Consider the following 15,834-nt stretch of genomic DNA (forward strand, 5'->3'; position numbering starts at 1 on the left):
TACAATTTTGGTCTCAAAACAACATGATGACTACAACCTACTCAATTCCCACTCTGTGCAAACAGTCTGGTCTATACTGAGATCTTCCAAATGAGTAAATGAGAAAAAAAAAAATAGCAAAACATTCAACAGATGAATCCAATCACTCCATATCAGAGCTAGCCCCTTCAATATAAACTTTAAGAGCCAGTGCAGCAGGCTCAAAACTGGAGAGGTATATGCTTCAAGGATAAGCTCTAACATGACTGGCCAAAACAAAAATTTTCCACAATGCTTCAGGACTATGTAACATTTTAGTTGCAAATTTAAAGGTTCCAAAGTTGATCTTTAAAACTTACGGAATGGTATCCTGGAAAGCATGGCCCCTGGATTCTCTATCAGCCCAGAACTAAAACAACTTCTGAGGCCAACTCTTCAGACAAGGATTGGACTGGACTGTGGGACCTAAAGCAATATTCATGAGAAGTGTGCCTTTTAGCTCAAGTAGATAAGAAAGACTAAATGGGCAGCTTCTGTCCGGAGGTGAGATGGCAAGGCAGAGAGGGTTAGAAGCTGGCTGAATGGACACGGAATCAGGGGTGGAAAGACGGAGTGTGCTGTCACAGTATGGGGAGAGCAATTAGAGTCACATAACAACGTATGTATAAATTCTTGTATGGGAAAAAATTTATTAAAAAAAAAAACTTATGGAACAGAGGTGACTCCCCTGCAGAGCCAGGCAATAGGCAGGCTAAGGTCAGAGGTTTCCTGGGAGTGGAGGGAACAAAGGAGTGCACAGAGGTGGAAAACCAGTCCCTGGGCTCAGGTGCTGTCTTCCCCGAGTGGTTCTGGGTCTGAAACCTTGCTCACCAAGCCACTAGCAGTGTAGCCTTGGACAAGTTTCCTTGGAGGTTCCTTTTCAATGTGGAAGAAGCCCTTCTATTTTGCAGGGGGACTGTGAAAGTTAAATGAGTTAACCTATAAAAGAACACAGCGGAAATACCAGACCCTCAGAGTCCCTACTTCGACAGGATCTACGTCACCAGGCTGCAGTGAGGGCTAAGTTACTAAGAGATAAGCAAGCAGAAGTGCATCCTGTATTAGGAATTATCATCCAGGCAGTTAGGAGCAAATGATATTGCGGTTGTGTTTTAAAAGGACATTTCTATCTTTTAGATACGTGTGTAAGTAGTTACAGCTGAAAGTACATGCCTGGTATTTGCTCTAAAATACTCCAGTGGGGGTGGGGGAGTGCAGAAGGGAAAAGGATGAAACAAGATTGCAAAATGTAAGGCTGGGTGATGGGTTTACTGGGATTCATTGGCGCATCTATGAAAACGTCCGTAATAGTTTTTTTCCAATGCATTTACAGAAGTACAGTCATGGAAGATACTCTAAACATTATACAAAGTTCAGGAAATCCAATTCTAAACCAACAAGAACCAGGGCCACCAGCAATCACAGCCTGTTTCCTGAGTAGCACAAGAAATTAACTATGAGCTGTATGGCGAGGAGTCAGCTGTAGCTACTACTGCAAGTCCTGAGTTACAAAGCCACCAGTCTCGCCCCTATCTATGCTGCAATCTCATCAATCTGATAATGAAAACTGGTGTTTAAAACTGTATTTATTTATTGAACGAGTATGTAACTCCTCTGTGCCAGGCACTAGGCTAGATGCTGAGGACAGTGATGGACACTTCCAAGTCCAACACAGTACCATAAGCCAATGCTTTCTTAGATAATTATCAACCCTTTCATCTCAAATTCCTCCTTCACTGCAAATATCAAATGCAGAAACTTTAAAATAACACAAAGTTGTTAAGTACTGTGTCCCCCAAAAATACATGTTGAATTCCTGGTCCTTGTACCTGTGGATGTGATCCCACTTGGAAACGGGTGTCTTTTGTTATATTAATGAGGCCACACCAGTATAGGGTGGATCCTAAACCCAATCACTTCTGAGCTATGCAAGGACCAGAATAGGTAAAGAGACATACACAGGGAAGACAGGCACCATGTGAGGATCATCTACATGCCAAGAACACCCAGTGCTACAACAAGAAAAGAATCAACCCTGATTTGGACTTGTAGCCTTTAGAACCATGAGAAAACAAATTTCTATTCTTTAAAGACACCTACCTGTGGTATTTGTAAAGCAATAGGTAACTACGACAAAAGTTCAACCAAGGTTCCAGGTGGCTAAGACTTTTTACTAGAGTTTTGAAGGACTGATACTGTCTAAAACCTACTAAAAGGAGCTCCTCAGAGAAATGCTTGGTTCTACACCTAAAACACAAAATATACTAGGTGAGTCTTGAGTTGTACTGCAGCACGGGAAGGCAAGGAAGTGCTCAAAGACAAATGCAGGCTTGTCTAAAGGATGCAGGAGCCAGCCTGTGAAGATTTCCACTGGCTATATTTGGGACAGTATCTCAAAATTGGGATAATGTATCAAAAATAATAATGATTCCACCTACAGGAAGTTCTAGAACGGGTAAAATCAATGATGAGGGCAGAAGTGGTTTCCTCTAGGGGACAGTGGCAGGGATCACCTGGGATGGGCCCGAGGAAGCTTTCTGGGGTGATGGCCATGGTCTACATTTTGATAGTGGTTTTGGTATACGCAGTGATCAAAACATACTCAAGGTTTGTACATTACTTCAAAAGAAAAAAAGAACTGTAACTGATATTGAACTCTAGTTAATATTTAGGGGTCCCTGGGTGGCACAGATGTTTAAGCACTAGACTACCAGCTGAAAGGTTGGCGGTTCAAATCTGCTCAGAGGTGCCTTGGAACACAGGACTGCCAATCTGCTTCCTAGTAAAATCAGCCACTGAAAATCCTATGTAACAGTTCTACTCTGCACACATGGGACTGTCATGAGTTGGAATCTACAGGACTGCAACTAACAAAAACAGTTAATATTCAGAGGGAAGCAGATTTAGAAAGACAACTGCAACTTTCTGCTACCTTGAAATTAATCATTAAATAAAAGCGTGTAAAGGCTACATACTGTGTGATTCAAACAATGACATTCTGAAAAAGGTAAAATTATAGGCAGTAAAAAGATCAATGGTTACCAGGCGAGGGATGAACAGGTGGAGCACAGGAGATGTTGGGGACAGTGAAACTGTTCTGTGTGATGATATGGCAGACAGACGCCATTTGTTAAAACCCATAATTTACATCTGCATTCACGAAGAGTAAACACTAATGTAAACTATGAACCTTGGCTAATAATGTGTCAATACTGGTTTATCAATCACAACAAATGTACATTAAAACCAAAAAACCTATGGCCATGTTGCTGTAGAATCTAATTACGACTCATAGTGACTCTATAGGACAGAACTGCCCCACAGGGTTTCCAATGCTGTCATCTTTACAGAAATGAACTGCCACATCTTTCTCCCATGGAGTGGCTGGTGGGTTCAAACTGTACAGTGCCGGGGACAGGGAGTATATGGTAACCCTCTGTACTTCCTGCACAATTTTTCTGTAAACCTAAAACTGCTCTAAAAAATAAAATGTACTTAAAAAGCAGACTGATGGATGAACAGAATAGATGGGTGGACAGATGTAGGAAACGAAAGTATGGTCAAATGTCAATGGTAGAATCTAGGTTATGTACACAGGTGTTCACCATAAATTTATGACACCTTTTCTGTATGTTTGAACATTTTTTTATAATAAAATGTTGCAAAAATGTAACTATAACTAATTCAACATGTTAAATTTATAAAAATCCACGAATCTATAATACCTATTTTAAAAAAGCTAATCTGCCACTGCTGGAGCTGTCTATATCCCAACTCTTTACTCTGAAACTGAACTCACCCCTAGTAGGTGTTACTACATGCCTACTAAAAATGCCACCTGAAACACAGATGTTTGGATTAGAAAATCATCCTTCTGCTGCTAGGGAACAGGATATCCATGGTGTTAAACTACCACCCCATCAAAAAGTCCTCAAGGACACGCATATGACCCAAATACACCTGTTTTCACACAAACGTTCCACATGTAGATTTCCATAGGCACCTGAAGAAGGGGCCCGCGGGGCTCAAGCTGGCTCTCGCTACCACACTTTACCAGTCTGCAGTCCATTCATCCCAAAGCCCCCTCCTTTAGACTAGGTCAGGGTGATGCTGCCCAATTCAATTCGGAGGAAAAGCAAGTAAGAGTACCAATTATCTGAACTAAAATGCTTGAAAACTGGAGTTAATGCTCCTTTCCAGGGCTACAAAAATGGCCTCGTATGTCTCTATAAGTCCCAGATTTGTCATCCAAACCAGCCTCTCTGAAGCCAGCATTCCTAGTCTTGAATGCCAAGAAACTCACCACACAAACTGATGCAGGGGTCTTCTGGGTGAGCAAAAACCTTTTCGGGAGCATTTTTAGTGAGGAGCATGCTGGCAAGAAGCCACAACACACATCTACATGCAACACTCACAAGTTGATTCAAACTTGGCAACAAGTAAAGCCAGCACACATTTACCAGCCTTGTCTCTCTAAAAAGAAACAGAGGATATGGCTGGAAAGTGAACTATAAGAATTTTAAACATAACCTGTGTGTGATTTGGATGTTCTAACACAGAGGGATCAGGTTTGTTTCTTTTTCTGGTTCCTGAAACCAGCCCACCCGCAGCATGCAGTTACAGAAGTTTAAACCACAAACATCATGTTTGAGGTGTGATTACTGTCTTTCAGACCTCTCACTAATTATGATGTGAAACTCATGGTACTTGCATTGGTAAAGAAAGATACCCAACCTAGCATGCCTGGCTCAACAAACGTCTGTAAAATGAATGTACAGGTATAGCAGTGACATCTCAACAGGGATACCCCCACGTATCACAGGGTGGAGAAGGATTATATATGACACAAACATGCAGGTGGTTAGTCTGTTCCAGGGTATTTCAGAGTCCTATATATCTCCTCACAACTCTGGGGAACAGTCCTGAAGTAGATACGCATCTTAGAGAGTCAGAATTCAGCTTTGAAATTCACAATGCCACAATCCAGTGCCCCTGGTTTCCTGACCACTGGAGAGATCCTGGAGCCCTGGTTGCTCACTGGTTAAGCACTCGGCTGCTAAAGATCAGCTGTTTGAACTTACCAGCCAGCTCTCAGGGAGAAAGATGTGGCAGTTTGCTTCCATAAATATTTACAGCCTTAGAAACCCTACATGGCAGTTCTACTCTGTCCTATAGGGTCACTGAGTCAAAACTGACTTGACAGCAAGAGGTTTGGAGCTATCCCATCTTCGGTAGTGAAGTGAAATGACTCCTTAAACTTTTATAGACTCACATCGTTAGGACACACTGAAAAGAACTGACAAAACAACCTAGTTAGAAGACGCCAATCTAAAATCCGATTATCAATGCCATGCTGAGTAATTTAAAAACTCAACACAAATCTAAAGTCTAGTGCAAAGATTTCCAGTTCTGTTTCCAACAATGTTTTTACTGGTTCATGCGGAGATGCCAAATTAGAAACAAAAATATTTTTCACAAATTATCTTCATTTTAAAGAACTGTCCACTGTCCTTTGCTCTAAGTTAACTTTCTTGTGTTTTTAGTGTTAAGATGTCCTTTCTTCTTATGAAAGGACAGAAACAGTGTAAGGTAGCCACTTAAACATTTCACTTGACAGAAAAGTTGGCAAGCACAGGTTGTTCTCAAAATGGTTTGTGGAACATTTTCTGCTCTGGGAGACCCAGGACTCGGGGACCACTGGTATTGTGGAGAACCCTCTGGTCTTGGAGACAGGAACCCCAGGTTTGTGCCTGGGTTCTCTAATGTGGCAGCTGTGGGACCTCAGGTAAATCACTTAGCCTTTCAAAGCTGGGTCAAAAATGAGGATGAAAATAACACCTTCCCCACAGAGCTGCAGATACTAGGACTAAAGGGGCAATGTGGGGAAATGCTTTAGAAACTGTAAAACTACAGATGCAGTGTATGTATTAAAGGAGTCATTTTAACTACTCTTGGATCAGGGATTCCAACCGGTCTGAACCCCTGCTAAGAATCAGAATCTACATTTAAACAAGATCCCCAGGTGATTCTTACGTATAATAAATTTTGAGAACCACTGCTCTACTGGTAGTTCTCTAAACTGGTCCCTAACCAGCAGCATTAGCATCACCTGGGAATTTGTTAGAAATGCAACTTCTCAGCAGGGGTTCAAACTGGACCGAACCAGCTGGAAGCCTCGTCTTAGATGAACCAGTGTCAACAGCAGGATGGGGTAATGTTTCCTTCTGTTGTACATGAGATAGGTCGCTATGAGTTGGAAGTTACTCGATGGCACCTAACAACAGAAGAAATGTTTTAAAATCTGCCTGTGAGGGGACATAATATCACACAAAAAATGTTTAGCTCTTTAAGCAGCAGCCAGAGCAAGAGGAAAGCAAGCTCATAAAATCTTCCCATCCTTCCAATTTATACCCATAATGAGGTCTTGGATTTTTTTTTAACTTAGTGTGCAATGTAATTTTTTTTTTACTTCTTCCAGAAGTGTTTCTTTCCAGTTTAAAATACAAACATTAAAAACTCTATTCCCAAGGACACTAAGTATTAATACACAGACACCTGAATTATTTTAACGGGCAAAGGTGAGTTTTTCTAAATTAAACTTTTATTTTTGTGAGAACTCCAGATTCACATGCAGTCAGAAGAAATAATACAGACAAATCCTATGTACCCTTTACCCATGGTAAGACCTTGCAGAAGTACAGTGCAAGTCCACACAATTGGGGGGAAAAAAAATGACATAAAGAAAGGCTAACTAACTTGTTCAATATCATAAGCTTATTAGTGGTAACCTAGAGTTCCCGAGAAGAGGACGTGGAATAAGGGATATCATTGTTCCTGTCAGCTCTTGGCTGAAAAACAGAGAATAAAAGAAAGATGTTTACCTGTGTTTTATTGGCTATACAAATGTATTCGACTGTGTCGATCATAACAAATTATATATAACAGTGTGAAGAATGGGAATTCCAAAACACTTTATTGTGCCCATGAGGAACCTGTGCAGAGACCAAGAGACAGTCATTTGAACAGAACAAGGGGATACTGCGTGATTTAAAGTCACAGAAGGTGTGCATCGGGGTTATATCCTTTCACCATGCTTATTCAATCTTGAGGCTGAGCAAATAATCTGAGAAGCTGAACTATATGAAGAACGGGGCATCAGGACTGGGGAAAGATTCATTAACAACCTGCATTATGCAGATAACACAATCTTGCTTGCTGGAAGTGAAGAGAACTTTGAAGCACTTACTGATGAAGATCAACGACCACAGCCTTCAGTAGTGCTTACACCTCGACATAAAGAAAACAATAATCCTCACAACTGGACCAACATGTAACATCATGATAAACTGAGAAAATATTGAAGTTGTCAAGGATTTCATTTTACTTGGATCCACAATCAATGCCCATGGAAGCAGCAATCTAGAAATCAAAGGACGTCATACAGAAACCAGACTTCCTGGATCCACTGAGACTGGAGGAACCGCCAAATATAACGCTTGGAAATAATCTTCAAACCTTGAGCCAAAACTATCCCATGAAGCCATCATTAAACTAAGCAATAGATTAGCCCAATTAATAAGGAATGTTTCGCTCGAGCATAGCACTCTTATAAAGAATTACCTATACGAGTGTAAACTGACAACAGTTAGTCTAAAGCACAGATGAGAACTTTCAGGGGCAGAGCGCCTAAATTAATGGTGTTGAAACAATATGGGTGGAGACAGAATGGTGACACAATTGTACAGTATGCAACAAATGTTTTTGAACTGTCCACACAGAAATTGTGAATGAATGTACGTTTGGTTGTGTATATTGCCACCAAAAGTAAATAATTATTTTTTAACAAAAGTAAATTATGAAAAGTCTTCAAAGGAAATTCTAATAAGTAACCCTGTGGCTTGGAACCCAGAAGACATGGGCTGAGAAAGGGCAGGTTTGATGAAGGGATAGTGATGAAAGATATAAAAAATTGGAACTAATTAGAAGTCCGTGTGAGCAATAACTGCATTCTCCCCCACCTCATTCCACATCTTGCTTCTCTTCTCAGTAGTACAGAGCACAGTTAACTGAGCATTAATACCAGAAAAAAATACATGAGAAGTAAACTTTCTAGTGTGATGAGGAACAGAGTTTTTAATTCTCACGGATCCATGAGAGGTTGAAAATGGCCCACACTAACTATCGCCCTGAGATAATCTTTGAACCTTAAACCTTGAGAAAACTGGTTTTCTGAAAGTCATCTTTAAGTCAAACAATAATTGAGCTTAATTAGTAAAGAACATTTTCCTTAGGCACTATCCTCTTTTAAAGAATTGTCTATGTGTAGTCAGTCTCAACAACAGAAACTCCGAAAGTCAGACTAGATAGAAGCTGTGTTTTAGGGTCAATCAGTAGTTACTTGAATTGTTCTTCAAGAAGATGCTGCATGTCCACAAATTATTATGTAAACACTACTCTGGCCCTGTTTCCATGGCAATATAGTGAGAAGCTGGAGTACAAGAATCTGTGAAAGATTTATCTTCTTTGGAACATTTCTTTTCTCTAAGTCAGAAATGTCCATTTACAAGTCATAAATAAACTTTAATCAATTTAAAAAAAAAATCAAAGGACGTATTGGATTGGGCAAAACTGCTGCAAAAGACCTCTTTAAAATGTTAAAAAGCAAAAGATGTCACTTTGAGGACTAAGATGAGCCTGACCCAAGTCATGGTATTTTTCAATTGCCTTATATGCTTGTGAAAGCTGTACAATGAATAATGAAGGTCGAAGAACAACAAAAAAGTCGAAGTGACATGTTCTCCCCACTCAACCACGCTCCTTTCTCTAAGACTACTACAATGCCATAGTGCAAAACAAAAAACATCTAACAAACTATAGTGCAGTATCACAACTAGGACACTGACACTGATACAGTCAAGATACAAAACAGTTCCATCACAGCCAAGGACCATTCCTGTTGCTTTTTAGTCACACTCACCTCCCAATCTCCCAACCGACGAATCCACTCACCATTTCTATAATTTTGTCGTTTCAGGACTGCTACATAAGTGGAGCTATACAGAGCAACTTTTTTTGGAATTGGCTTGCTTTACTCAGCATAACTGCCTCAAGATTCATCGAGTTGGTGTGTGCATTAATAGTTTCTTTTTATTGCTAAAGTAGTATCCCATGATATGGATATAACATCACTTGCTGAACCACTCACCCACTAGAGGACATCTACATTGTTTCCAGTTCTTTGACACTAGGATTAAAGCTGCATGAACATTTGTATACAGGTTTTTGTGTGAACACAAATTTTCATTTCTTTGGGATACATGTCCTAGAGTGAAACTGATGGGTCATATGGTAGTTGCCTGTTTTTTTGTTGCTGTTGTTGAGAATTTACACAGCACTGTGCAACCATTCTCAACCCTCCTTTTCTGAGGTGTTCCTCCTCCATTAACATAAATTAACTGCTCCCTAAATTTTCTGTCTAACCTTTGGAGTTGCTGTTGTCAGTTTGATCCCATACAGTTCTTAAAAGCGCATAATACTCAAGGCAGACATTTTTTACTAGTTAAACTATTGTTTTGGTTTTAAGACTTCAAGAGGATTTTTTTGGTTTAAGGTTTAAAGATCATGTCAGCGCAATAGTTTCAGGGGTTGATCCAACTTTCATGGCTCCAAGAAGTTTGGAGTCCATGAAAATTTGGAATTCTGTTATTTCCCCCCTTTTAATCAGGATTCTTCTATAGCATCTTTTATCAAAATGTTCAATAATGATAGCTGGGCACCATCCAGTTCTTCCGGTCTCATCGCAAAGGATGCTTGTTGAGTTTTAGAAGAAACCTCCGAACTATTTTCCACAGCTGAAGCCTTGGGTTTTAAAAAAGCAAACTTGAGCCAATTTCACCAAAATCGATTCAATTCACCTTCTCTCCACTCCTGTCACCTTACATATTCACTTTGCAAAGCTGGGTCATCAACAAGCCCCATTACTGAGCAGCCCACAGAGCTACCATGCTGACTGGCCAGCCATTATTTATTCCCTCCTCCAAGGATTCTGCACAGGTCACCCACTTGACAAATTATTTATTAAGTTTTGCTATGAGCCACAGGGCTGGTCTGGTTATTTCCATGCAGCTGACATTTAAGATTTTTTTTGAATTATGAATACAAAGCAGGGATTTATTAAACTGCAAAACAATCTAAACGTATTGAGAAGCAAAGCTAATCTGCAACATTTCATTCTTAAAACACACACACACACTCAGGTAAGAGAAAGTTGTTCAAAAGCAAGCAAAGAAAAGTCAAGCGCCCTGAAAGATTAATATCCTAATGAAAATAAGGAGAAGGATGTCTGACTGGAACCTTCAAGGGAAATTATCATGGACCTCAAATTGCCCATAGAACCACTTCCTATTAATCATCTAAGAGATAAACATAATTTGAAGCAAAGTTACATCTTCTGATAAAAAGGGTGCACATTCAACTTTGCGACTAAATAATCCTTAGTGGTCACAGATAGCCCCCGCCACACACACACACAAAAGTAGCACTTAGACAGTAAGCTCATTCTCAATTTCTTCATTATATGGACGTTTAATAAAAAATTAAATTTCAACTAAACATCACTTTCCCAAGCCATCTGAAAACAGCAGCTGTTAAAATTCCATTAGAATTTCCAATTGATATTTACAATGTAAAGTGCTGTCTTGGAAAAAAATAAGGGACAATTGTTTTTAAAATGTTACACTGCTGAGGCTCCCTAACAAACACCTGCCCACCCTGCTTTCCCTATTATTGAGAAATGCATCACAGAGAGGCACCAGCTTACCCTAAGCAACAAAGCTGACACATAACCTACTTGTTTCAAACAAAATAGCCAAATGATGCAGCAGGACACTGAAGTCAGCCACATCCCCTCAGGGCACCAATACCCCTCCTCACTGACTCACTTATGTAGACCCAGTCAAACCACTAAACCAACCTGTTGCTGTCAAGTCGATTCCAACTCATAGTGACCGTACAGGACGGAGAACTGTCCCAAAGGGTTTCCAAGGAGTGCCTGGTGGACTGGAAATGACCTTTTAGTTGGCAGTCAAACTCTTAACCACTATGCCACCAGGGTTTCCACTATCTGCCTATAATTCCAAACCCTTCTGTCAGAAACAGAGATCAAATCTTTCTCTCCTAGGACTTTGCTAAGATAAAAACCACCCAAAATGTCATTGTTAGCTGCCAACAAGTTAGCCCAGAGCTCATGGTGACCCCACACACAACGGAACGAAATGCTGCCTAATCCTGTGCCATCCCCATGGTTAGTTGTAGATCAGACCACTGTGATCTACAGAGTTTTCATGGGCTGATTTTTAGAAGTACATCACCAGGCCCTTCTTCTAAGTCCACCCTAGTCTAGAAGCTCTGCTGAAACCTGTTCAGCATCACATCAACACGAAAGCCTCCTCTGACGGATGAGTGGTGGCTGTGAGCGAGGTGCACTAGCCAGAAATCAAACCCAGGTATCCCGCAAGGAAGCTGAGAATTCTATCACTGTAACACCACTTCCCCCAAAATAAGAGCCTATTGTGAGCGGCCATCCAAGGTACAACTTGCCTCCATTCACTAAGAGCAACAGATGAAGAAAGGTCAGGAAATCACTGGAGAAAATGGAATACGTGTCTAATCCCCTCTATGACCTGCCTCCTTTGCTGAGAGACCGGAAGAACTAGATGGTGTCTAATACCGAACATGCAGATTAATGATTCTATAGAAGAATCCTGATTAAAAGCGAGAAAATATAAAAAAGAATTTCAAATTTTCATGGAATCCAGACTTTCTGGAGCTACTGAGGCCCTATGATCCCTGAAACTATACCCTGAAGGCATCTTTAAACCTTGAACTGAAGCTATCGCCTGAAGTCATCTTTGAACCAAATAAATTTAGCCTAATTAGAAAAAAAGATTGTATTAAGCATTATACTCTTCTAAAGAATTATCTGTGTGTGACCAAATTGACAACCCCAACCAAGACCAAACCCATTGCCATCAAGTAGATTCTGACTCACAGCACCCCTATACAACAGAGTAGAACTGCCCCATAGGAGTGGCTGGTGGATTTGAACTGCCAACCTCTTGGTTAGCAGTCAACCTCTTAACCACTGTGCCACTAGAACTCCAAATTGACAGCAACAACTCAAAAGGATGGATGAGAAGCTTAAGGGGGCAATGAGTTTGTTATGATGATGAAATAGTTTGGAAAAAGTTATGCAAAATAAAGGTGGCACAACTTGAACAACGTAACCATTGTCACCGAAACGTACACGTAAAAACTGAAGAGGTGTAGGTTTTTGTTTTCACCATAAAAATACAACGTGACAAACAACAGAACCTAGAAAATCCTAACTCTGGCAATAAAAGGTAGAAGATCCAATCAAAGCAAGATTCAAATAAAATGTCCCAACTTTGTGGGCCATACACGCTAGCACTACATGGTGACATGCCGTTTACACAGCTTTCAAAATTTCACAAGGTTAATCAACTTGATGACGAAATGTAGCGGGATGTTAAGTCCAAGCAGGTATAAATTCAGGCTGCTTAGGAAAAGGAATCACTCCTCTGAGGCCATGAAAGGTGAAATCAGAAGGAAGTGGTGAGGAGGGTGAAAGAGTTAAGAGTGAACAGTACCAGTCCAAGTAAAACTTCCAAAGCCTTTTTCAAAAGCAAAAACATTTCCAACCCCACATCTTGTTAAAGCCTAAGACACACAAGATGCTGCCTGACGTTCACCCAGAATAGGGAAGAGACCAACTTAAAAGGCTCTTTCTCCATCACCAGCTCCACCTGTTCCTACCTGGAGACCTTAACCAGGCAAGCTTGAAAAAGAGCACCACATATTTGCTAGGTCAAAATATTAGTAGCTGTCCATGCCAATGTATTTGACAGAAAGAATTTAAGAAAATAAAGTCTTAGATTCCTTACTCCCAGAAATATGGTACTCCAAAACTCTAAGTAAGGAGCTAAGGAATTCTTGCCTGCAGGCACTAGACAAGTTCAATCAGGAAAAACAAACAAAAACTACAATCAATCATGCACCTCTGTTCCAGAAAGAGGGTGATTCCCTGGCTTATCCAAGCTCCAGCAGGATAAGGGGTCTGATAAAGCAGTGCCTGGTGCTGGCAGTATTGCTCAGCCTCCAAGCTAAACCAGAGGGCCAGCCAGACAACAGCAGGGCCTGCACAGATTGGATGCACAAACCCCAGGGACCAGTGGCTGCCCACATGGCCAAGAGACAGCTCAGGGGAAAAGACTCCAAGACTATAGAACAGGGATGGTAGCACCTGCCAGTACCCTGGGGCCTTCTTTTCCTTCTTCAGCTCTGCAAGAAGCTCTGGTTCCCACACTTCATTCACAGCCAGGCTAGCTGCTGTAACAACATCCCACAAGACCACACACAAAGCATCACACATAAAGCATAGTGGCAGCACTGTGAGCAATCCGTGGACATATCCAATCACGAATACCTGCACAAAGGGAAGCTCACGTCCTAATTTGAATCGTAACGTCGAGTGGCATCTCACATTTCCCCGTGAACCCCAAATATGCCACCAACCACTCACTTTTAAAGCAAGATAGAATCCTAAGCAATCAGAAAAACAAATTCAGAATCACGAAAATATGAATCGAGAAAAGAGGCTTAAGCCAAAATCAATGCTTCTTTGCTGGCCCATCAAGTCCCGTCAGCAGAATCCCAAGCAACTTTTTATCAATTTTGAGTAGATGGCTCACTCTCTTCATGTTTAGACACTGAACACGGGAAGAACATACTGATCACTGTATATCCCAAATAACTCACCCAGGCAGAAGATTAACCCGCGCAGAACCTCGACAGCAACCTCAAGAATCTCAATCACTGAACTACTTGAAAAAAACAGAAGAGAGTTTCAAACTCCCAAGTTCAAGTTCCAATCTTGGAAGACATGTTGCAAATTACTGTGCACCCTAAACACCCGTGTTTGGAGAGAAACCAATCCTAAGATCGAAAAAAACAAAAATTACAGAAACACCTAAGCAAAGGGAAAGCTTAATCCCTCCTAAATTCGGATTCTGATTTGCGAGAGGCTTAGGTGGCCAGAAATTTGGAAACCCCAAGAACCCACAAAACTCTTATGGGGAGTCCGCGTGGAGACGGGGTTCCAGGGAGGGGGTACGCCTCCCCGCGCCCAGTGAGGACAAAAGAGGCGGCGTTGCCCGCCTCGGGAACCTGGGACCCTCCTGGAACCCGGGGCGGGAAGGGCACAAAGAGGAGGAGGGGGGTTGCCCCTACCGCTCGGGCCGGAGGGGGTGTGTGCTCCCGGCACGTGCGCCCGGGGCGCCGCAACAAACAAAGCGCAGCCCGGGGAAAGCGGCAGCCAGAAGCCCGGTGCGCGCGCACACCCCGCGCGAGGCGCTGCCGCCGGCCGAGGGGCCGTGAGATGGGGGGACGGATGCGCGCGCACCGGGCCCTGCCGCCGCCGCGGCCGCCATTTTGTTTCCTCGGCACAATGGGGGAGAGTAACGGCCGAGCGCGGGAGCGAAGCAGGCGAGGGAAGAATGGGTCAGACGCCGGGGTTAGAGGACCAGGCAGTCAGGGCGGAAGCAGGGGGTGCGCGGCGCCTCAAGGCTTGTCACTGCGACCCCCAAGCCGGGCCCGCGCGGAGAGGAAAGACGGGCGGGGGGAGGGGCAGAGGCGGGAGCGGGCTCAGCCGCCGCCACATTGGCACTCACCTCGTTGGCGTCCTCTTACCCCGACCGCAGCCGCCGCCGCCCTCCAGCCACAGCCCCCCGGGGTCTCCCCCCAAAAGCCACGCGGTGTGCGCCGGGCTGCTGAGTCCAACTGCAATGGCGAGAAGAGGAGGAGGAGGAGCTGAGGCCGGGGGCGAGCGAGAGAGTGTGCACGCACGCGCGCCGGGGCGATGCGGGGGCACGTGACTGGCCGGAGCCCCGCCCCCTCGCCGTCGCGTATGCTGCTCGACGCAGGCCCAGCGGAAAAGGGGGAGGGGCCAAAGGAGATTAGGGTGGGTAGGTCTTAGCCACGTGACGGAGGCGAAGCTGGAGCGTGGCTGTCACGTGGCGCTGGTACGTTTTCCTCTCTTTTCTACGTCTTTGCCTGATCATGTGACAATGGCGACTTCGTAGTCCTCCTTGGCCACGTGACGAGGACTTTTACGCTTTACCTTTGCTGTATTGGTAGCCGTGCGTCAGGTGACCGGGTAACAGCTCTTATTTAATGGCGGTTTTTCGGCGGCTATTACCACGTGACTCAGGGGCAAGGGCGAGAGGCGGAGCCTCGCTGCGGGTTCGAAAACAGTAATCTGCACGCCTGCGCAGCCGCCATCTTACGCCCGTCACTCTGAGTACGTTGGCGGAAATGGCTTTGGGAGGTTGGCGCGTGAGCATGTTCTTAGTAGCGCGATCTCGGTCGAGGAGGTTCGGTTTCCACCGGAGACTGCTCCGCAGAGCTTCTTTTCCCGTCCACATGTCCCCCAAGAGACTGAGATGCCTCGAGGTGCGTGTGCGAAGAACCGCCGGGCTGAGCCCCTCGTTAGTCCTCAGGACCGGGAACGGCGCGAGTGAGCGCCCCGGATCTTTGGTCCCGCAGTCCTTCCCTGGTGGAGCACCCTGCCGGCTTTAAGGCCCCGGAGCCTCCCAAGTGCAGAGCTGGGCTGATCAGAACGCTCCAGTGCCACTTTCACAGACGGAGAAACTTAAGACCTGTTCGTGGGAGAGCGGGGACTGAGGACGCTCGGCAGCAGCTTGAGGCTCATAAGTTGAGGCACCGGTGACGCGCCTTCTT

General features: G+C 43.5%; 1 protein-coding gene across 7 annotated transcripts in view; it reads right to left on the reverse strand.

Annotated features, from left to right (window-relative positions):
• Window positions 1–14,939, reverse strand: part of ILF3 (interleukin enhancer binding factor 3) — a 41,002-nt gene extending 26,063 nt beyond the window's left edge. For 2 of the 7 annotated variants that reach the window (XM_004378342.2, XM_012556139.2), the window contains exon 1: window positions 14,766–14,938. The gene's annotated coding sequence lies outside the window, so the exon portion shown is untranslated. Of the gene's footprint in view, window positions 1–13,854; window positions 14,225–14,765 lie in introns of those variants that run through there. The other 5 variants (XM_023733197.1, XM_023733196.1, XM_023733194.1 and 2 more) reach the window with 5 other exon arrangements.
• Between the last annotated feature and the right edge of the window lie 895 nt (window positions 14,940–15,834).

The sequence above is a fragment of the Trichechus manatus genome, unplaced genomic scaffold, assembly GCF_000243295.1.
Source record: "Trichechus manatus latirostris isolate Lorelei unplaced genomic scaffold, TriManLat1.0 scaffold00057, whole genome shotgun sequence".
NCBI lineage: Eukaryota > Metazoa > Chordata > Mammalia > Sirenia > Trichechidae > Trichechus > Trichechus manatus.